The sequence below is a fragment of the Etheostoma spectabile genome, chromosome 20 (assembly GCF_008692095.1).
Source record: "Etheostoma spectabile isolate EspeVRDwgs_2016 chromosome 20, UIUC_Espe_1.0, whole genome shotgun sequence".
NCBI lineage: Eukaryota > Metazoa > Chordata > Actinopteri > Perciformes > Percidae > Etheostoma > Etheostoma spectabile.
In genome coordinates, this window is record NC_045752.1 from 5,466,521 (window position 1) to 5,490,462 (window position 23,942).

At 41.0% G+C, this 23,942-nt stretch overlaps 1 protein-coding gene and 1 long non-coding RNA gene across 2 annotated transcripts in view; one reads left to right on the top strand and one right to left on the bottom strand.

Annotated features, from left to right (window-relative positions):
• Nucleotides 1–5,706: 5,706 nt before the first annotated feature.
• Nucleotides 5,707–23,942, bottom strand: part of LOC116669674 (uncharacterized) — a 20,006-nt gene continuing 1,770 nt past the window's right edge. The window contains exons 2-4 of the long non-coding RNA XR_004326834.1: nucleotides 22,930–22,941; nucleotides 10,227–10,230; nucleotides 5,707–6,031 (exon numbers count right to left, since the gene is read on the bottom strand). This is a non-coding gene — a long non-coding RNA (uncharacterized LOC116669674). The remainder of the gene's footprint in view (nucleotides 6,032–10,226; nucleotides 10,231–22,929; nucleotides 22,942–23,942) is intronic.
• Nucleotides 16,700–23,942, top strand: part of stxbp6 (syntaxin binding protein 6 (amisyn)) — a 64,240-nt gene continuing 56,997 nt past the window's right edge. Inside the window, exon 1 of the mRNA XM_032499618.1 lies at nucleotides 16,700–17,007. The gene's annotated coding sequence lies outside the window, so the exon portion shown is untranslated. The remainder of the gene's footprint in view (nucleotides 17,008–23,942) is intronic.

Here is a 23,942-nt window from a genome sequence, read left to right on the forward strand (position 1 = left end):
GGGGGGGGGGGGGGTTGGAAGTCTTGCCTTTCAGAAAAGAGAGGGGGAAGCCATCTGTCAACGTGTAGTATTCATAATTGTGCCTGCTTACGTTGTCCTTACTGAGTTTTCAGATGAAGATAAATATGAATATATATGAAGATAACACTATTCTCAAACTCCAGGTTTGATTAAGATATTTGTTGAGTACATATTATAATATCTTTTTAAATATAAATATGTATGCCTTTCCAATGTGCTCTTTTTTTCCCCTTGCATTTCACCTTCATTTTATTGATTTTCTGTTTTCTCTTCTGTCCATCTGTGGCCCCGAGTTGTGTTTTAGCTCATTCTTTAGACTGACCGCAATACTTAATTTTTGCTGCAAATTTGATTTGCTCAGCGCCTTTTTAAAATTCTTCACTTATTCGTCTGAAGTGTGCCATTTAATAATGTCCATATGAAGGAGACCCACATTGTTTAGACCCTGGAGTTTGAGACAAGTCAGCATAAGTGAACAGAGGTAAGAGAGAACCAAGCCTCGTCTGGCTTTATTTTCTCTGATGCTTTTGTTTGCCTCCAGTGTCGGGAGCAGCAGTGCATGTCCTGCTGTTCTGTTTTATGACTGTAAAAAATGCATTTATTTTAAAAAATAAAGTAATTTTTATTTAATACCAGTCCTTCTTGTTTTTTTTATTTGCCCTTACGCATCAGTGTTCTGACATCCCAACCCTGTCTGTGGCACTCCTCCCCAAGCAAAGTCATTTCAAAGGTTCAGTAATTTCTTAAAATGGCGGGGCACTGTGGTTTTTGGAAAATGTTACTCCCAACAACGTGCTTTTGTTGGGGTCTATTTCCCCCATCCGTTGGATCAGAGTACTGTCACTTTGCTGCCTGACCATTTGGTTAATGGATCAATACTTCCCACATTGTATTGCCACTGGGTACCCTGTTGAGATTTTTAGAACAGTTTATAAGTAGAAACATACCATTGAACTCACTGTAGAGCCCTTTTTGCTGTAGGAAATAAATTGTGTATTGCACTTTATTTCTGTTCTGTTTCCTGTTATCTGAAAACTTTGTACAGCGAGGTTTTCTTTGTTGAAGTTTGAGGCAAGTTTGTTAGTGTATTGCACTTCATGTTTATACGGTTCTGTGACAAAAATATCTTCCTAGCTCTTGACACATGGCCAGTTCATTTCCACATATCCAAATGTTTGCCTTAAAAGCCCATAGAAAATGTATGGGGCGGGGGGGGGTCGTCTTCAACGTCATTTAGGCCAGGGGCCCCTATTGAGTTGCATACTAAACAGGGCAGAATGGATAAAAAGAAATGGACATTATTTATGCATCATATTTTAATGTTTTTTTGGGGCATTTTTCCCTTTATTAGTGACAGTGGATAGACAGGAAAGGTGGGACGTGACACAGAGCAAAGGGCCGCAGGTCGGACTCGAACCCGGGCCTCTGCAAAGGACTCCACCTACGTGGGGCGCACGCTCTTACTTGTTGAGCTAGAGGTTGCCCCATGTTTTAATGTTAAACACATCTGGAAGGCACAGTGACTCCTTAACTGTATGGCTACCATTACGGCTAACATTCCTATAGTAGGCACAACTTCATTGTATACATGCTTTCTTTTGTTAAAGATTATGTTTGGGCATTTTTAGGCCTTTATTGACAGGCTAGTTGAAGAAATGAAAGAGGAGAGAGAGGGGGAATGACATGCAGCAAAGGGTCGGAGTTGAACCCCGGCCCGCTGCGTTGAGTAAACCTCCATATGTGGGCTTTGCCAACTGAGATATGAGATATGAGATATGAGGTGCCCTTTGTACATTTTCTTTTCTTCAAAAATAGGCCAATTTATCTTTGCTATTACAATTTTGCATTCATGTTAATGTATATTTTCAGACGTGTTTTAATTTTTGAAATAAACTTTCAAAAGAATATATTTTTTACATTATTTGGCAGCCCCCCCTTCAGTAACTCTGAGAACCCCAGACCCCCTGTTGAAGATATCTGCTTTAAGGTTCTCAGTCATCCAGCTCATGGGGTGTTTAGAAGTTAGTGGAATGTGGCTCACTCCCTGTGTCTGCTGTGGAATCCTTCAGGTTTCTGGGATCCACTATATCCCAGGGAGCCCAACACTGACACCATCATCAAAAAGGCCCAGCAGAGCTAAGGAGCTGCTGATCCACTTCTACTCAGCCATTGTCCAGTCCGTCCTCTGCACGTTCATCACTGTCTGGTTTGGATCTGCCACCAAAAAGGACAGGAGCAGACTACAGCGGACAGTTAGGAGAGCAGAAAAGATCATCGGTGCCAACCTGCCCTCCGTCCATGACTTACACTCTTCCAGAGTCAGGAAATGGCAGGAAACATCACTGCAGACCCAACCTGTTCCAGCTTCTCCCTCTGGAAGGCGCTCCAGAGCACTGTACGCCAAAACCAACAGACTCAGGAACAGTTTCTACCCACAAGCCATCGCTCTGATGAACAGCTGACTTCTTACCCACAGTGTCAGGTTCAATTCTGGTCAATAACCCAGTAACACTGTCTCTAACAGCACCTGTTTACTGGTTCCACTTATTATTCCACTTATTTAGTATTTATTCATCATTGTCTTTCTCAAATCTCACGTATTGTTTATTATTTATTCATCATTCTCATTCTCATATCTCACTTATTATTTATTATTTATTCATCATTCTCATTCCCTATTCCAGAGCTGTTCCTACTATTCATATTGTAATATAATAAAACAACATTATTTATTCCAGCATCCTTTGCACTATGCTCCTCATTTAAAATAATAACTATCACAATTCCTGCATACACACTCTTCATTGCACTCATTGCACTATTGCCTCTCTATTGTTTCTGTTTAGATGTATGTACAGTATATGTTGGTGTGTGTGTATTGTTCGGTTGTTTTATATGTTTAAACGCATTGTGAGCAACAATGTTACGAAGAAAAATTCCTCGTATGTGTCGTCATACCTGGCAAATAAAGATGATTCGGATTCTGATTCTGATGAAGAAGGGTTAGAGATAAATTACAATATACAGTAATAGAGAAGAAGGTTTGCTTAGAAAAGCTTTTCTCTGACAAGTTTTTTAATGTTACCAAAGGCAAATTAAAGACTTCGGACTGTACCTAAGGCAAATAATTAAAAATGTAATTGGCACGTCATGCATACAAATTATATGTCACTGGTTATGTTTCTCCACTAGAGGGCAATGCGCCACCACCTGTACTCTCCACCTCTCCTCTGCAGTCTCCTGCTCAGTGCAGCCCAGACTTCTCTAGAGGTTTCTTTGCCCAAATCTGACATTTATACCTGGCATCCCAGCAAAAAAGCAAGTGCCAGATTAAGTAGGAGATTAGATCAGAGCAAGGCCCGCTGACAGTCTGTCTATGTGCATGTTTAGGACACAGCGGACGTCCCGTCTATCGCAGGCATACAGAGATGTTACAGGCCATGATACCTGGGCAGCTGCTCCCACCACCTGATGGCCACAGTAGTGCTCTGTAGAGCGCCAGCACAGTCGGCATGGGTTAATAGGAATGCTTTAACAAGTTGATGACTTGGTGGGGGTAGTAGCTCAGTCTGTAGGGAGTTGGGTTGGAAACTGGAGGGTTGCTGGTTCAAGTTCTCAAAGTATGGTTAACTGGCACATCACCAGCTACCAGTCCACCTCCTGGGCACTCCCAAGGTGCTCTTGAGCAAGGCACCCAACCCCCAACTGCTCGGGGCGCCTTTCCATGGGCAGCCCCCTCACTCTGACATCTCTCCAGTTAGTGCGTGTATAGGTACTGGGCATGTGTGTGTATTTCATGCCTGTGTGTAATAACAAGAATGTAAATTGTTATTTTCCCTTGCTGGATTAACAAAGTATACATTATTATATCATCAAATACTTCATTTTATTTCATTCATGAAGTGTTAGTAATCCTGTGGCAGTGATTCTGGGGCACACCTGTATGAAGAACGTCGTTGCAATCAAAAACTAAAAAAAGCGTAATAGACTCTTCCGCCTTGATGGCACATTCTTTGAATCTGAAAATGTACATCTGCCCCGCTTTTGTGCACATTTCATCTAATAATTTAAAATTTGGTTTTACAGTAGACTCTTGTAATCAACCCTTAAAGTATCCAAGCGATGACACAGCATTTTAACAGTCTGTGAACTTGCGTCCATATTGCATTCAGTCGTGAGATCAGATGAGGTGCAGAGCACCGCAGTGGGAACAATGAATCAAATAAGAACCTCCCGTTCTTGTGGAACATGGGTTTCACTGCAACTCTTAAACTCACTTTTGACAGCAGTAACTTCCAAGAAAGCTTTGGAAGCGCAGAGAGAATCATTTGTAGATGGGCTTCAGACGTGGAAGCATACCTTTTTATGTAACTATTCTCTTGCGGCCTCCGATGTTCCCTATATAGCCCACGCCATAGTGGGATCTGGCCCATTGTGTTCACGGTGTGTGTGGGAAGTAATGACGTCTCAATGATGGCTCCACCCAGTGACGTGGAATTCCTCTGAACCCTAGGGAGGACGGGGTGGATGATGTTCATAGATTGTGCCTCATAAACAATTAGAATGCAGTACATTAAAAACATAGATGAAGTAACACAATACACGGAGCACAGTAACACCTGTTGCCATAGCACACGGCAGCTTCCTAGAACCGAGAGCACAGTTCACTTTCAGGGAAGTACTCCTCTGCTTTCCCTCATTCCTGAAGTTCACAGCTGGTAAAAGTCAATGTCACGGGGATCTCTCTCTCAAGGAAAGTGTTTCTGACATTCACCACTATCGCCTGCAGGGAGTGGAGTGCCACAGACAACGTCAGCCATGACAGCAGATGTGCTGATAAGCTGGTTTCAGATAAGCCTTGAAATTTCCTTGAAGAAAAACTCTCTTTACTCTTCAGAGCAATGGGTTAGACATATCTAGATCAATTCTTTTATTCTTTTTTTCTAACTGCTGAAAAAAAAACCTGTCAAGAGGTAACTGTCAGAGTATATTTAATGGTGGCTGAAAGTTAAAATACTTGCTGCCAAGATGTTAGAAAGTGAGGAGCTCTTGTAGGGGTTTAAGCATGCATGGTCATTCATAAATCATACTGACCTTGGTGATCCGCTGACTTTTCATCCAGCATCACCTGCAGCTTCGCAGTTTTGGTTTTCTAATGAAATGTCTTGACAACGATTTTATGGATTGTCACGAGGCTGTGCACAGACATTCATTTTCCCAAGAGGATGAATCCTACTGGCTTTGTTGTTTTCCTGATCTTTCATCTAGTGGCATCAGCAGGCCGACGTTTTCACTTATCCAGTGAAATGTCTCATCATGCACTGGATGGATTGGCACCAAACTTTATACTTTTGTCATTCACGGTCCCCAGATGATAAATTCAAATGATGCCGCCATTAGGTTTGTATGAACTGTCTCTACGGCATTGGATGTACTAGCATGAAATTTGGTACAGACAGTCATGGTCCCCTCACTATGCTAGCTGTCAGTAGACCTTTTAAGTTTTTCTATTTCCATTTCTCTTTGATTGTGTCATGTTTGATGTATTCTGTTTTATTTGGAAAAGTTCTCTGTTCTGCTTTGTGTTGTCTTGTATGACGTCCTGTTGTAGATGTTCCCGTCTGTGTGATTACCTGTCCCCGTCCTAATGTGTTGGACCAGTGTCTCCTTTTCTCCCCTGTCTTGTGTATTTAAAGGGATGGTTCATAGTAATTTCACCCTAGGGTCCTTTGCACCCTGACCTCGAGCCAAACAACCCCCCTAGAAGCTTTTTTCCTTTGGTCTAACATTGGGAGAGTTAGCATTATCAGCAGCACACCTTAGTGCAGGCACTGATGGAACCAAGTGTGTATCTCGTTAAATTACCCTACTAATGATGCCCAAAATGGTACCAAACTTCTACAGTAGTACAAAAATGTTATGTACTCATAAAACAATGGATTGGAAAGTTTGTAAGTACACCAGGACTTTATTAAAATAACACTTGCCTGATGGCTTCTTCTCTCTGCTGCTGAGTGCATAGGGACCGTATACAAACTACAACACCAAAAAGAGATACAACAAACATATTCATTGATTTAATGATTAAATACGGTAGTCTCTCCAAACTTACCTCAATTATATCTTGTCTCCTGCCAGTTGTACCCTTTGCCTGCCTATTAGTGGACTATTCCACCGTTACACTTTTTCTTTTTTCTTTTTGTACTGTGGCAAGCGCACTTTACTTTACAATACCTTTATTTGACTCCACTTTACTTCAGTCTACCTTCTGCTCATTGTCTACTGTTTGCCTGTTTTTCTTGTGTGTCTAATTACTTGTTTGTTTGTTTTTTGCTCTTATTGTAGAGAATGCTGCTGTAACAAAGAGATTTCCCCGCTGTGGGATGAATAAAGTGTTATCTAATCTAATCTAATCTAATTCACTACTTGAGTTGTGCATTGCGGGTCTATCTCTTTAAGAGTGGGACAGATTGTCTCCCATAACTTAACTCTACGTAACTTTGAGAACCTTGAATGTGTTGGTTTGTAAATCAACAGCAAACAGCATAACAACATTCATCACTAAGTGTGTGTGTGTGTGTGTGTGTGTGTGTGTGTGTGTGTGTGTGTGTGTCCTAAACACCTTAGAAACATTATGTGTTCCTCTTAGCTGGAAATATAAATGAAATACTCAAATCCCTCTCCAAGCAAACAATGAAGAATCAGTTTTTTTTCCAGTCCCTTTCCATAAATTTTCACAACTTTTAATATAATACTACCCACAGTTCGGTTTATATGCTTAACCTTTTGGATTCATTTTGGATGAAATCCACCCTAAAAAAAAAAAAAAAACTCCCACATGCTATTCCCATTATCTTGGACAGTTCAGTCTAGATGTGTTTCCATGGAAAAGGTCTGGGCTAAACGCTGAAAAGTGCCAAGACTATCTTCATGTCATCAACTACAATCTGGAGCAGCTAAACAGACTTGAATGTTTTTTGGATTGGTATTGATGAATTCTAGTTGTTAACAGATATGACTGGCTATTAAACTATTCTAGTTTTTTTTTCATATTTCAAATCCTTCACTCTAGGACAAAACAGACAAAAAAATACCAGAAAGATAAAGACTTAGACTTAGACTTCTCTTTATTAATCCTTTTGGGATGACTCCCGCAAGGAAATAGAAAATGCCAGCGGCAGTTTTAGCAAGAAAAAAAAAAAAAAAGATAAAAAAGACAGTATAAAGACAACAAAATAATAATAATAACAATAAGAACATTCGTCAAATAAAGACAAAAAAGACCATACATTTTTATCAAAAGTGTCAGTGTTGAGTCCAGTGTTAAAGTGATAAAGTGACCAGGTATTAATTTAAGTCCAGGTTTGTGTGTGTGTGTGTGTGTGTGTGTGTGTATGTGTGTTCCAGCAGTTTGTCCAATGTCCTCCTCTCTGCCACCGTCACCAGTGAGTCCAGCTTCATGCCGAGCACAGAGCCGGCCCGACTGATCAGTTCATCCAGCCTGTGGGTGTCCTTCTTGGATATGCGCGCCCCCCCCCAAGCACACCACAGTGTAGAAGAGGACACTGGTGACCACAGACTGGTAGAACATCCACAGCAGTTTGCTGCAGATGTTAAAGGAGCGCAGTCTCCTCAGGAAGTACAGCCGGCTCTGTGTCTTCCTGTACAGGTGGCTGCTGTGTGTTGTCCTGTCCAGTTTGTTGTCCTGCCACAGCCTGAGGTATTTGTATGATTCAACTTCCTCCACCTTAACTCCCTCTAGCAGGACTGGTCTTGGTCTTGGTCTGGACCTCCCAAAGTTAACCACCAGCTCTTTCGTCTTAGAGGTGTTGAGCTGTAGGCAGTTAGGGCAGTTAGGACTCTGATACTCATCCTCCCTGTCGCCCCTGACACACCCAACAATGGCTGTGTCATCTGCGTGCTTCTGTATGTGACACAGCTCCTAGTTACAACAAAAGTCCAAGGTGTACAGGGTGATGAGAAGAGGGGCCAGCACTGTGCCCTGGGGGGCTCCAGTGCTGCTGACCACAGTGTCAGACATGATGTCCTTTAGCCTGGCGTACTGTGGCCTGTCGCTGAGGTAGTCTCTGATCCAGTCCACCAGATAGGGATCCACTCCCATCCTGTTCAGTTGGTCCAGGAGTACAGGGGGCTGTATGGTATTACAGGCACTGGAGAAGTCCAAGAAGAGGACCCTCACTGTGTCGTTCCCCTTATCCAGATGGGAGTGGACCCGGTGTAGCAGGTAGAGTATGGCGTCCTCCACACCAACCTCTGGCTGGTACGCAAACTGCAGGCGGTCCTCGGCGTGCTGTACCTGGGGTCTGAGGAGACTGAGGAAGAACCGCTCCAACGTCTTCATCAGGTGTAAAGTGAGTGTCACTTAATAAATCAAACAACATAATACATTTTGTCGTGGTAACTAATGATTGATTCCACCGGTGGACTATTGCTGGGGGCGTGGAAGCCTTCCATTTTAAAGCCAGGCATTTCCTAGCTGCCATCAAAGCAAGATCTATGTACATACTTTCACATTTATTACACTTGTCAGTGATATTAGTTCCCAAAAGACATAACCGAGGTGAAAGCGGAACATATACAGTACATTTAAACACAGAGATATCAGCTTGGTAACAAATTTCCAAAATAACAAAAGTTGTTCACAGGACCAAAGCATGTGAAAAAAATTGTGCATAGAATTCTTACAACGACAGCAGAAGGACGATATGTCACTGTGTATCTCACATTTCATTTCATTTCTCTGGGGTATAATAAACCCTGTGTATTATCTTAAATAGTGCCAATGTATGCCTTAAATTATAAGAGCGTTTATGTACTTTCCTGCAACTAAAAGACCAATCTTTTTGGTGTATTTCCATGTGAAGATCTTGTTCCCACTTTTGTCTTAACCCTTGTGTGGTATTCGGGTCAAACTGACCCACTTCAAATTTTTACAAGAAGAAAAATGGTACTGTGAACTGTACAGGAAACTATACATTTTGTCTACCTGAAAATCAATGGCCTTACCTTATTTTCTGTGATAAACACGTATTCCTGACTCAATTCAGAAAATTATTCTCGACATGAGACTTATGTTTTTCCAAGATAAGAATGATGACATAGTGGATTTTTAACATGAATTATAACCTAGTGTTCTAGTAGAGGCTGATTGCATTCGCTAATCACATATGGTATCTCAATTGTTTGAAATTGAGATAAAGACAATTATTTGTCAATAGATTATGAAGTACATTTTTATTTCATAATTTTTTTCAAAACCCCAAATAATTCACGGGTCAGTTTGACCCTAGGGATACGAGAGGGTCCCGGAAGTGAAGACAACACAAGGGTTAAATAGTGTGTATTTACCATTGAGCTTGCAAGAAGAGTACTATTAATCTTGGAGATAAGTTTTGAATTTTGAATTAAACTTTTAGGGAGTTTTTGTGGAAAGACGTTTACACATTGGTCATTATCCTAAAGTCTATGTCACTGACTCGTACACTGGATGTTGGATGCTGTATTTCTTCTTGTTCTGGTCTTAATAGAAACAGGAAAACCTTGTCCAGTAACAATTGACGCCACTACATCTCATCTGTTGGATGAAGCCTTAGGTCATCCACCTTGTTAACCTTGAAGTCCGGGACAGCACGCATGCAGTTGAGGAAATTCTAAACACGTCATTAAAGTCTCAGAACTGAGCCGGAGGGTGTCCTCTCAGCTGATGAAGTCATGTCACATGGTGTTTATGGAGATGAGATGAGGCTGTTGGGAGCCAAGGCGCTTGCATCATCACTTTTTTTGCAGCACGCAAGATTTTCATGGTCAAGCATACATACAGCACACAAGTATAGACAAATACAGCTGAAGCTTCACATGTTAACATTTCAAGTCAAATCTTCTCTCGGACTATTTGCTGTGGGACTCTTGTCTAAAGCAATCCACTTCTCCATCAGGGACCTTTTGGCTTTAACCGTTGTTGCACAAAATTGGTTAATTTGCATCACCTCGCTCACTAAAACCTGTTTTGTTTGGGCTGAATCTTGTTTTCCAGCTGAGTTAATGCTATTTAAAGGGCTGTTCTTAGGGAACGTGTTTGAGACAAACAGACAAGTGTCAGCTCTCTTTTCTTTTTTTCTTTTCTTTCCGGGGTGGTGGAAGAACCTGTCTTTGCCTGGGGCATAATGTGAACAATGTCTGCTGACTTGTCTGACAAGGAAACAGACGTATCCTGGGAGATGTTCTGTCGAAATTTTAACGCTGCATGAATCAATAGGAATCTTACTTTTGAAATATAAGGTGAACAGAAAGGTTCAAATGGGACAATAGGGACATATTCTTCTTCAATACAGGCATGCATTTACTGCAGTATGAACTAGGCCTCAGTGTAACATGTTGAGATAGTTCAGATGTTAAAATCAATACCTTTGGATTGATAGTATTGAAAAAGGCCTCTACCGCCAACACCTTCTTGGACCTCATGGTGACTTCTCCCTCAATTGCATCCTTTTTTTTTATAACCCATTTGCCGTAAACTGTTGTCAGACATCGAGACATAATGAGAAATAAGTCAGTCAGTGCCACCTGTGTCCATGTGTCTCCACATTATCTCCCCGTGGCGTCACGGCCCAATGACAGCGTCTTCAAGCGACACCGCTTGTTCTGCCAACAATAAAGACCAAAATGAAATTGGATTCTTGGCTCTTTGTGTTTCCCAGAGGGCTCTGCTCATTGATCGTCTAAATTGGCTGCTTTTAACCGAGGTGGTCAGTGGGAGGCAGGGACAAAGGACAGAGTAAAGATGACTCAAACAGACGGACAGAGATTTGTGTTAAAACTTCCACTGGGTAAACTTGTATCATAAAAACATTATCACATGGGTTGACTGATACACAGGTAGGCCTGTGCTATGGAGCCCATCGTTTGCAACGCTGTACTTCCAGGTGAATAAATGGGGCATTTAAGAGACATACTGAAGGACTTCTTCAGTATCATGTGGATTGAGAGACCTCAGTGAGGCTTTCAGGGGCCTGAATCGTTTATAATAACTGAGGTGACTTGGTGTATTAGAGAATACAACACACAATCGTGCACGCTCCACTCACCTATCAATCAACCGTCTGACTGCCGTGACAGAGATGGATGTAGTTTGTGGTGTTTAATGATGCGTGGCTCCATTACAGATTATTTTGACTGGCGAGTTTTTTCCGAAATCTGACTCCAGCACACCCCAGAGTATTATCTTTGATTTAGCATGTGTTCTCCTTTTGAAAATCATGTTTTTACTCCTGAGTTAAGCTGCTGCCTGCGGGCAACGTGAGATTAAATGTTTCTACAGAGTTGGCATGATGTGTATACTGACAGAAACACTAGTTACAGTGAGTCAGTGTTTCGCATTCCACACTGTATTATCGTTCCCCAGATGTCGAAAATTAACAATTACAATCAGCAATTTTGATGGGATGTTAATTGCATCCGCACTGCTTTCATATTATAATGCCAATCTGAAAGGCAAAGTGAAGATTAATTATACCTCTGACACATGTTCTGGTTTTAGAAAAGTGAAGTCTTGTCCAACCAAGATTAGCGAGACCTCTCTCTTTTCCTCGTAAATACATACAATACAGTCTGATCTGAATTAGATATTGACTTTTTTTTATATTAAAACCAAATGGGTAATTGATTGAGCAACCAGCTTTATTTTAGTAATGCAGAATTCATGGAAGGGATTCAAAGCAAAAAAAAAAAAAACTGTTTTACAAAGCGACAAAGCAGCTATGATTGATTTGAGCATTAAAGTAGCTGGCCGAGCAGCCAGATGATGAAATCTAATTAAAGTGTGGAATATTCCAATGACTGATCTCAAAATTCTCGCTTAAAAAAATGCAAAACCATTGTCAAAAATGTCATCAGTGTAAGCCGAATAGTTGTTGGGATAATTTTAAAGAATTGACAGGTCTTTCTGTTCCAGTAGTGCCTAAACGGTCATATGGATAATGCTCCTAATCTGACAGATCTTCTGGATCAATCAGATGAAGCCTTTTAGCAACCATTGTCCTGTAATGACTCTTTGTAAAAGGCACACAGATATGCTTTAGAAAGTCCAAATAGACATAAAAAGTGGTTCTGCTCAACATAGAGTTCTCCGTGAAAGCAGAAAAACAGCAGGGCAATAAAAAAAGTCTTAAAAACAACATGTCCGTTCTTGTGTTTCTAATGTGATTGGTTAGAGGCCACAAAGATATTCTATCAGGCGCTAGCAGTAAAAATCAACACCAGTATTGATTGATATTTTCTTATTTCATACTCAAAGATTAGCAAAGTGGATCTTAACCCTTGACCTGGTTCGATAATGTGAAATGTGCGTGGGGAGTGCAGCAAAGATCGCACACACACATACTCCCTCACATGAAGTGACGTGAAACCTAAACAAGAGGTTGCAGACCCACCCTCCTCACATAAACAGTCCACCTCTCTGAAAGTGGCGAGATCCACAAAGTTACCTAGAAACACCAAACAACTCTGATGACAGACAATCAAACACATGCTCTTAGATATTCTCTGGAACATACACACACAATCTCATCTGAAAGACCACCTAACACACTGTGCACACGCATTTTAAGAAGTAATGATTGCATGTAGGCTCGACCACAATGAGACGTGTTTTTCTCTCTAGTGTGCTCTCATGCAGCTTTGTAACCAGTGTCTGATGTGTTTCATGCCTCACACTGTGCAGAGTAAACAACAAACCACATGAATTCAGGGTTTGGTGCAGCAGCCAGAAAGAGAAGGGGAAAAAATAGATAGTAATAGAGAGTGTATTGGGTAGTGTGTGAGTGCATAGCAGGCGGGCATCTGGCCGTGTGGGGGAGATGAGAGGCAGCCGGTTGTCCGAGCAAAGGGTCCCTCGCCCTGTTCCATTCCTCTATCGTCAGATCTCCATGTTTACCCTGCACACCATGGGGACTGAGGCACCACGTTCTCCCTAATCCAGCCAGCCTCCACAGCTCCTTGTCTGACGTCACGGTCTGGGAGGATGTTTGTGTCTTCCAGGATTTTGGGAGGAAGGGTTGAGGGTGTGCAGAGAGAGAGAGAGAGGGGGGACAGGGATGGAGCCAAGAGAGAAGGAGTGCCAGGTAGAGGGAGAAGGAGTGCCAGGTAGAGGGAGAAGGAGTGCCGGGTAGAGGGTGAAGGAGTGCCAGGTAGAGGGAGAAGGAGTGTCGGGTAGAGGGAGAAGGAGTGTCAGGTAGAGGGAGAATGAGTGCCAGGTAGAGGGAGAAGGAGTGTCGGGTAGAGGGAGAAGGAGTGTCGGGTAGAGGGAGAAGGAGTGTCAGGTAGAGGGAGAAGGAGTGTCGGGTAGAGGGAGAAGGAGTGCCAGGTAGAGCTCTGACATTAGCTCCTGCCTCTTTTGTGAGAGCATTTGATGGAAAAGAACTGATTGCATTCAAGGAGTCCTTCTTTATAGGATTTATTAAGCTTGTGATATGCGGACAATCTTTACTCAAGCCCACAGAAGCTCTTTTTACATTCCAGACAAGATTCCAAGGTTTTGAATCATGCAAAATATTTCCTACAGAGTTACACAGAAATATGTATAAAGTGATGCAGAAGGCATCTATAATTTCCCATTTCATGTCAAGGGGCAGCCACAAAGACAGGCATCTTGGATGTACATATTTCACTGACTGCAACTGTGGAATATTCCATAAGGGTTTAAAAATAATGCATTTAAAGGCTTCCTCTTTATGTAGTGGTGCAAAGGAGCTTACACAGGACTTTAATTTTTAATATATGAGTGATAAACACTGCAACGAACACCAAACAGCATGAACAAATTATGTATTGCTACTTAATAGAAACTCTAAGGGGAATATCAGGCACATTTGTTTTAAGTGAATAAGCTGCACTCAGGTCAGGTTTGACTCAGGTCACACTAAACAATTTACCTGTAAATTCCAAAAGTGCACTAAGCATACATAATGAGTACTTTATAAGATATCCAAGCAAATCCACCAGAATATATGGGATTGGTCAGTTTTCCACCACCATTCCCTTCCCACAGATTCCAATTCTATAACACATTGCGGAAACTTTGAGCCACGTGAGCATAACCTGAAGGATGTGTCAGCCTCTGTGGTGTGTCATGCATCCAAAAGCTAACCTCAGCTTTGAATTGAGCAATGATCAGTGTCAAGCTTTCAACATATTTGTTGGGCAATCATTCTTCAGAGTGTTTTTGAGACCGATAGGGCCGTATAGTACAAAAACCTTGACTTGGTGCCGTGTTTTGCCTCTTTCATCAAAGCAATGAGCGGCCATGTCTTTCCCTCGAGAGAGACTGCTGCCTGAATTCCCAAACTCACCGGCAGGAAACAGCTAATGCCCTTTTAACCCTCTCTGCTTGTGTGCGCCTGTGTGGTTGCATGTCTGTGTATATACAGTACAATTCCCCCCCTTTAGGCCACTGTCTCTTTTCCCCTTAACTTGGAAAGAGTGACTCATTACAGTGAAAGCGTTTGCTCATGTGGGGGGGCACAGAGGTACAGCACAGTATTTCTACAGTGTCACAGAGAGTCTAGTATCCAATTCATTCTTGCTCCTGTCCCAATGGTCTTGCAGCCAATGCAGCAACACCCCCTTCCAAATTTACAATCAAAAGAAGAGCTTGTGTAAATCAAAATGGAGTGTCTGAAGGTATAGCGTGAAGAAATAGTCTCAGAAGACACAGCAAACAATTTTCATTTCTAAATTCTTGAAATGAACTATTTCCACATGCTCTACCAGATGGCTGGACTGCTTGCTGTAGCCTGTATCACAAAGCCAGACAAACAGTAATACGATCCATAGGAAGCTCGAAGGCCTGGAGGAATGAGGAGCTTTTATGTTTGAATATTGGGGTTCCACCTGCCAAGTGAGATTTAGTTTTTTGGCTGCATGGATTGTCTGGTTAATGAATTTTATTTACAAGTGGAACATTGAATGACATATGCTGTTAAGTAATACACCTGGTTTTATGTGTTGTTATATAAAATGACACCTCACAGGGACTTTGGTGTTGCAGCATATTGCTGGTGCACAGACATGCAAGGGTGCAAAGGGTTTTCAATGAGATTTTGAAGGGAAATCAAAAACATTCCTATTTGATTACAGGACTGCTGTTTCTAACCCACATGAGGATTTGTTTATCCTTCATCATGCATTTAACATCACGGCTTTCTCAATTGATTTACTGACATCTGCTACAGTGCTGGTCCTCTGCTTAGCATGACAAACAATGATGGCTTAAATTCTCATCTTTTCCCCCCGCGACATGCTAATGATCAGCTGCAGAGACCCAGAGGCAAAGAGACAGAAGCACATAAAACTATCTCAGATGAGGCAGTGTTGTCCAAGTCTGTATAAAATGAAGACAGAGCTTATAAAAGAAGCCAAGTCTACCAGGAGAGGAATTAGAGTGGGGGATTTGGATGACTCGCAACCAGCCAAGCAAAACAGTAGACAGACACACGCAGTTCCACTGCCTCTGTGAGTGTGAAGTCCCAGGGAACAAATTTCTGTTGGCACGGCTGTAGAAACAAAAGATGGTAGTAAACCCTCGCTGGCAGTTTAGGATAGTCTTGAACAAAGGCACCTCCCACACATCCAGCAGTAAGATCTTGGAAAATGTTCAGATAGGTCTAAACAACCAATTCAAAGAAGTCAAGCTATTTTTCTATGGTGACCTTTGTGTCTGTAGGCCTACTCTTCCCACTCATAATGTGGAGCCTCCCATAATAAGAGATATTTAAAGTTTGAATCACAGAGACAGGGTGATAAAAACTACAATACTTACTTAATATAACTATTACAGTCTATCCCTATAGACTCAAAGTAACTTTTATGTGTCCAGTGACCAAACAAGTAATTAAAAAAAGGATTTTGATATAATGAGCCTAAATGTCCTAGTTTGTGTTCACTTAGACACACTTTCAAAAGCTGTTTAAGGTTTAAGTCACACAGACAAAGTAAAAAACATGAAATATTATTCATTTTCACCCATTTCAATTCATAATATCCCCACTAGGACCTTTGTTATTAGTCCTTGGCAGTGTCTAAACAAGTAATTCAAATATGATGAACACCTTTTATTTAATAGTGACCTTAGGGAATGCAAAACTGAACATGAGTTATTGTGTGGGGAGTCCACTATGATCAGAGATATTCAAGGTTTGAATCATAAAGACTATGTAATAAAAACCATAACAATTATTTTTGCTTCCATTATAATCCAATAGCTAATATTCCCAAAGAAAGTGTCACTAATGTTATAATAACCCATCAGTTAGCAAACAGTATTTTTCAACTCCTATTCTTAGCATGCGCCTTTTGGGTCTTACAGTTGTTGTGTAGCTGTGGTGATGTATGTATGGTCTCCTTTATTGTCTTCTGCTATTTTTCATAAAAAAACAACATTCAGGCTGTAAGGATAATTCCTCTCTTTAAGTTTGAATTTTGAGTCCAAAACCCTTAACCAGGCTCCATCCAATGCCCATTTTCTTCTTCGTCTCTTAGCACTTCACAGAGACTACCAAGACATGCAGATGTGAACGGTATCTATGCATCTATGCTACGTGGTAATGTGACACTGTCACGTTACGTGACTGGCGGGCGAGTTTGTGTGTGTGTGTCGCTGGGGACCTGCTACTGGTTTCCCATCCCACACACACACACACACACACACACACAGCCGCAGTCAGACAGACTGTCTCTGCCTGCGCAGAAACGGCAGCAGGGAAAACAAACTACTCCCGCGCCGCTTACAAACCAACAACTGTCGTGGAAGTGGAGTCGACGCGATGGTAAACACCAAAGGCTACCGTTTAGACTAAGACAGCTCACAGTGAGGAAGAGGCTGCCGAAAAGTGTCTGAACTGTGACAACAGCTGGACAAATTAACCGAAGGATTCGAGGACCGCACGTGGAAATCACCGCTGAAACACATCGGTAAGTAACGCTAACTCCCGACTACTTCTGTTTAAACAAAAGTGTGAATGTAGGCTACACATTAATAGTTTTCCGCATGGGGGGGAAAAAAAAGTCAAGTTGATGTAGGAACTGTTGTTTTCGCGTTATTGATTTGCAATTGGCATTTATACTGCGTCAACAACCTTTCAAGCACTTTACGGTTGGAGTCAGAACAAGTGCGCGCGCGTTCAGGTTATTAACTGTTTTTGCACGTGCTCGTGTTGGAAGATAACATTGACCTTAGCCTGTAGTCTACGCGTTTGACAAAGTCAGCATAATTCAAGTAAATTTGTAGGCCTACAAGTGTCATTTTTGTGTTGTATGGTGTTCGCGGAGGTGAACCGCAACTCCCTGTTTAAGAGCTGTCTTCATAAACTGGAGGTGTTGAAAACTAAATCAAACATTTGATCTGAACAAGTTTGGCACCCGTCTACACAGTACATGGAAGTGCAAGTATTCCAGTGAAATTCCTGTCAGCCCTGACAAGTGAATTTGGGTGTAGTCCATCTTGAATATCTGTGTATTAGGCTATGAGTGTAGGCTCTGTTTCTGTGTCATCAGTCTGTTTGCTCATAAAGCAATATGAGACACTTCTTGTATTATCACAAATATTTTCTTGTATGATAATGTCATATCAAAACATTATGGTCACATTTTAAGGCTCTAAAGATAATGGTTTGTGCTGGTACAAATGAACCATATGGCACAATCTTCCCTGGTGCTTGAAAAAACACCTGCTTAATTAATATTTGATGAACAGTAATTGTTAAATGTTTCATTTCTATCATAATTTTTGCCTTTTTTCTAAGTATAACATTGCTGAGAATGTGTTTTGAAATAAATGTTTAGTGTACTTGTGTCTGTTGAAATAGAACTGGCCCAAGGCATATGCAGACTAAGGAGCTGCTTAGCACCCTGACGGGCCACCTAAGGATCCCGAAACTAGCTAATAACAGCTAGGGCTAGGCGACATGAAGAAAATCTAATATCACAATAGTTTTGACCAAATACCTTGATGTCGATACTAGAGATGGTCCAAGACCATTTTTTTGCTTCCCGATATCGATTCTGATACCTGAACTTGCGTATCGGTTGATACCGAGTACTGATCCAATACCACTGTGTCATATATTTATGTGTTATGTTGTTATGTTATGATGTGATATGATTTCTATCTTTGTTGTTGGTCTGGTTCAGGTTAAACTCTTTGTGAAACACGAACAAACACAAGCAATGAATTTCACAGAACTTTCTTTTATTATCTAGTTTGACAGTCAGTCATAACGGAAAAAGAACATAAATGAACTACTTACTGTAGATTTTCTTTAGGGCTTTATTATGTGGTACTGGATCGGTTAGAGATCTTCCGATACCAGTGTCACCTCCGATACTGCCTAAAACGATGGTATCGGGAAGTACTAGAGTATATGCAGCTGTCTGATACCACATAATAAAGCCCTGAAGAAAATCTATGTTTATTTATGTTCGTTTTCAGTTATAACTGATTGTCAAACTGCATAATAAAAGGAAGTTCTGTGGCATTCATTGTTTGAGAGTTTAACCTAGCCAGACCGACAACAAAGATAGAAATTACGTACATACAGGGATAGCAGTATACAGTTGTTAAAGCATAGTAAAATTTATCACACACCGGCATCGGCTCAGTACTCGGTATCGGCCAATATGCAAGTTCAGGTATCAGAATCAATATCGGGAAGCAAAAAATGGTATGGGACCATCTCTAGGATTGGTGAATAAACTCCAGTACTTCCCGATACCAGTGTTTTAGGCGTTTTAGGCAGTATCAGAGGTGATACTGGTATCCGAACATCTCTAGTCAATACTGCAACGATATTGTAGTGTTGACTATTCACAAAATATTTACACAATGAGATTTTTGATAAATAATCATCAGTAATGTGGATATAATGACCAAGTGGGTAAAGGCAAATAATTGAACAGTTACAACAGTCTGGTAAGTTCAGAAAATGACAACTTTATTGTAATGCAGCCTTTAAAACCAGGAAAAGACAACACTTATGCCATATTACGAAATCCAAAATCTAAGACAATATCTATATATCTGTCTCATATCATGATATTGATATAATATTGATATATTGTCCAGCCTTAATTACAACTCAATGTTCCCAGGTGAATCCCTTGCATTTCCTAAATGTCATCTTTTTGGAAACATCCTTGTGTTTGCCTGCATGGGATTGATGATTATTCAATGGGTTAGTAATATTTGAATATCACCAAACTTGGAGAAATAAGGCTAGAGTCTTTACAGTGTCCAATTGTGAAGTCTAGCTGTGTTTGGTCTTGTTTTTGTTAGAAAAAGAAACCATGTAGACGTTTTTTATTGTATTGTATTTTGAGTAATTTCATTGGCTCCACAAATGATTAGGCTTGCTCTTTGCTAAATACAAAAATACAAAAAAAGGCTGTCTACTGTATTTCCGTAGAGCAATTACCACATGTTGCCACATCTCTGTGACAAGGTTGGGACCTAGAGGGACGTTTGGTTCAGATTAGCTGTGGGGCTCCTAATCCTACCCCTCGTGCCTCCCAATTGTGTTAACTAACCCACTTACATTAAAATATGGCTTCTTCCTATGCAGGAGTTCAGGCCTTAATTTGCTCTTGCACGCCATAAAGTATAAGCTTATACCTTTCCCCGTACTTCGGTATCCAATTACTGTCAGCATAATGTAAACTGTCGAGCCGACTGCCTCCCTGTGTGTCCACCACCTCAGCTCATAAGGTTGTCAAAGAGGACAGATATCCTTGAAGGAAGACATTTGGTGTCATGTTCATTTAGTCGGTCATGTAATAAAAAGGGAAACACAAATCAGTGTTTCTGGTAGACTGTTGTTCCCCTCTCTGAATGGTGTCGTTGCTATAGTCCTAAGCATTGCCTCTGATTTGCAAAACATTTAATGGGGAAGTAGTACATACAGACACAAGGCTGGATATCTTTTTCTGTTTACCTCAGACATTTTGCTTGTTTTTCTCCAAGTAGGCCTATAGCATCAACATGTTATTTTTCTGTGTACACTGACACAGTGCTGATGCTTTTAGCTCATCCTTATGCAAACTAATTCTACATTCACTTTTGTATTGTGAATGTCTCTAGCCACTGCCCCAGTATATAAATGAATTGTTGTGGTAATGATCCTGTATTTGTGTTTGAGACATCAGATGGTAAGTGATCTATGTTTGCTTTTCAGCTATTTACCTAGTCCTTGCCAAATGTTTTATTGTCATAATGTGCTGGGCTATAAAGAATAAGCTCATTTGGGAGCCTGGCATGTTCTAAATTGATTCCTGGTTAGCCCATGCCTTCCTGGCACTATATAACCTTCACTAGCAGCTGAGGAAAATGGATGGGTCCTCTCATATCTTTTCTTTTTTGGGGGAAAAGAGTAAGGTCCTATTCAACCTGCTGTCACGAAGAGCTATTCTTTTTTTGTGATCAATGGTTTCCATTATTTTATAACATGAAATAGACATCAGCAGGATGTGCACTGTTTATTCTTGTGTTCATTTCCCTTTGGTCCCACAGTATGCAATGTTCCTTGTTTCCCTCACATATTGAGAAGAATGGAAAGCACAACTCACATAAAAGACACAAATTCTTAAGGTAGGATGAAAAAAGAATGACATTAATAAAAGGATCTAAAGACAAAAATGGGTTTGATCCTCCCTTTTTCATGCTCTTCCTCGAAAGTGCTCCGCTCTCAGAGCATTTCAGACAAATTGCTGTAATACTCCCTCTACAATCAAGTGTCTACAGTGGTAGCCTCTCTCAGAGTAGCCAGTTATTGGTGCTAACATGGGTGTTCTCGTTCATTGACTGAAGATCAATTTGATCCCAATGCTGAGCACCCACTTTTAGTCTGTGCGAAACATATGATATACAAATCATATACAATCATATATAATATGATATTACAGATTTGAATTAGACAACCTTTCCTGTAATGTCTTGTCTCGCCAACGTTGGCATGCACACAGGAGCCTTAACTGTGATTCTGTCTAGGAGTTACACATGAAAAGACTCTTCATTTGGTTGTGAGGAATCCAGATGCCCTGCTGTTCACTACTACTACTACTAGATGCTGAATTTGAAGAACATGGTTGAGTTGCAGCACACTGTGTAAACCTAATTGTTTGTTTCCACTCGTTCAGCCCCGTGCACTTGTTTTCAAACCCTGTCTGTACAGTAAAACAGCATAGCAGATTTGACTAACTTAAGCATATTTGAAGATTTCTGCAAGTCTGAGATGGCAGATGAACTGTGTTAATGAGCTTTTGTGACTGGCATGCACATTGAGTTGGTCCGATTCAGGGATTTGATCCCAAAACTTGGACGGCTAAATCCGCCGAGGAGAGAGAGAGAGAAAAGAGAGAGAGATAGAGAGAGAGAGGAAGAGAGAGAGAGAAGGGAGAAGAGAGAAGAGAGAGAGAGAGATAGAGAGAGGAGAGAGAGAGAGTAGAGAGATAGAGAGAGAGAGAGAGAGAGAGAGAGAGAGAGAGAGAGAGAGAGAGAATATGTTTAGGATCTACAATTGTATCATAAGTATCCTGTTTACTGTGTTACTGTATTATTATATCAGATGTATTTACTCCTTGTTTTTTTATATGTATGTTTCTTATGCTTTGGCGACACAGGTGTATTTTTTGTCAGAGAGATTTTTTTTTGATTTCCCCAAGTACAGTTTTGGAGTAGTAAAAAATGATGGACTTTTACTGACTTTATGTCTTATGAACTACCAGAAAGAACATTTACTAGAAGGTATAGTTGTACACCATGACAAATCTTGGTGTAATTGGCTCTTGCCGTCCAACACAATATGAACTCACAGACTTAAGCCTGTCCTCTTCACTTTTTGCTGTGGCGACTACATGCAGCTACGAATTCACTATTCTGTTGACATGCTCGGTTTTATAATTGTGTTCTTTTAATTATAGGCTTTAGATTTTATTTATTTTATTCTAGCTACAACATATATTGTGTATGCTGCTGAGTCCGAGTAACACATTTTGTTCCTTCTTGTTTTTAACATGCTTAAGTGACAACAAACTATCTGAATGATACTCGTAAGTGACCTGTGACTGAAATCTTTTCACCATGCATGTCTAGAATGAGTTTTGTCTGTCACTTGTAGCGCAGTGGTGCAGTAACGTAGGATTAGATTTTAATACATCACAGTCAGGCGTTGAAACCGGATGAACAGCAGGGTAGACGATTTTATCTCTCAATTATTTCCCGAGAAGTAACATTCGCCATCTGTTCATGTGGCGGCAATGCTGGATACCGCTCATTCAAAGTGACGCTGCCACGTGACATCACCCTCTAAAGATGTAATCTCTGAAGATGTTGGCACCAGGAGAGGTTTTTCTGTAAAAGGCCTTGTACAGAGTCTTGAATCAACATGAAAGACGTGCATGAGAAGCTGCAGATGAGGCGAAGTGTTTTACTTCTTTCTGTTCTTCTTTCTCTGACGTCTTTTGAGAGTGTGGTGTGGAATGAAAGAAACTACTTTGTCTTTGAAAGTTCCCAAAGTCAGTCAGATGTGAGTGGGAGGAGTAGATACAGGGGATGAATTTCTTCAAGAGGAGGATTATATTATCTGTTTGAATTGGTTACCTTGCCAGATATCTTTAATGTTCCAAAAACCTAATTTGGACATCATTATACTTATTAAGTGAAGTTTTGGTCTACTCTACACTCCAACTGCAAGAAATATCTCTAACACGGCTTTCCCTCTTGACCTCTGCTGTTGATAGACAGACTGGAGTTCCTTGTCCTGTTGCTGTCTCACCCGCCAGCCAAAAATGCTTGTTGACACACCAGTGCAGTGCGTTTGCTGTTTGTGCACATTTAAAGCACACCGTTGCTGCTGTCTCTCCAACACTGCACACAAGGCGTAATTTACCATGTTTAGGGTTCTTCCTAGTCTGGCTATCACCAGACCAGCCGAGCTCAATAGATTTGAGATCAACGGGCATAGTTTAGATGACTTTGTACGCAACTGGATAGTCCACCCAATCAGACCAATGATCCGGGTGACGTAGAGGCTTTGCTGGCGTTTGGTGGCCGCTATGTTGAATGTAAACAAGAAGCAGCTTGGTCGCTTCTCTATCGTCATCGTGTTAAACCTGCCAATAGTGCTTCAAGTAGATAATCCAGTTTGGGATTGGTTCCCACAAAATTGTGAACTGAAGCAGGAGAATTAAACGTGCTCCTTTCCAGACCGAGCTGCACGGCGCCGGCCGAGTGGGCGGGGTTTACCCACTCTAGGCTTTTCCTTTTGGCATCCCCCAAAGAGATTTTAGCTAGCTCCAAAGGAAAATCCCCAGCACCAAAATTACAAGTAAAAAGGGAATAAAAATGGCGATTTTTCCTTTTATTGTCCTCTCTTAATGTGTTTAAGAGCCATTTACCAACTTTAATCCAGTTTGTTAATTGCAGTTTAATTTTCTCAAGCATAATATACATTTTTGTTTAACAAAATTGTTAGAAATAACAGGAAAATGCAGAGATTCTGTCAAGTAAGGTAACGCAGACTCTTTGTCTTTACTGTACGCTTGCTGATCCTGGTTACCGTCATGCGAAGCCTAACCATTATCCTTAACCAAATTCGGTTGTCATTCATGGTCCTAAACTAATTTGTCCTCTCAAAGATGGTACAGGCTCACACACATACACAAACCATGCATGTCACAGTTTCAGTTGATCTTTCAGTCTAGGGCTGCACAATTAATCAAATTTTAATCGCAATCACGATTTTGACTTTCCACGATCAAATTTGCGTGTCTCCGGGTTTCTTGCAAAGCCCATCTACCGCTACTACCGTCTGATCATGTGCCAGTCAGAGTAGTCACAGAGGACAGAGTAACGGGAG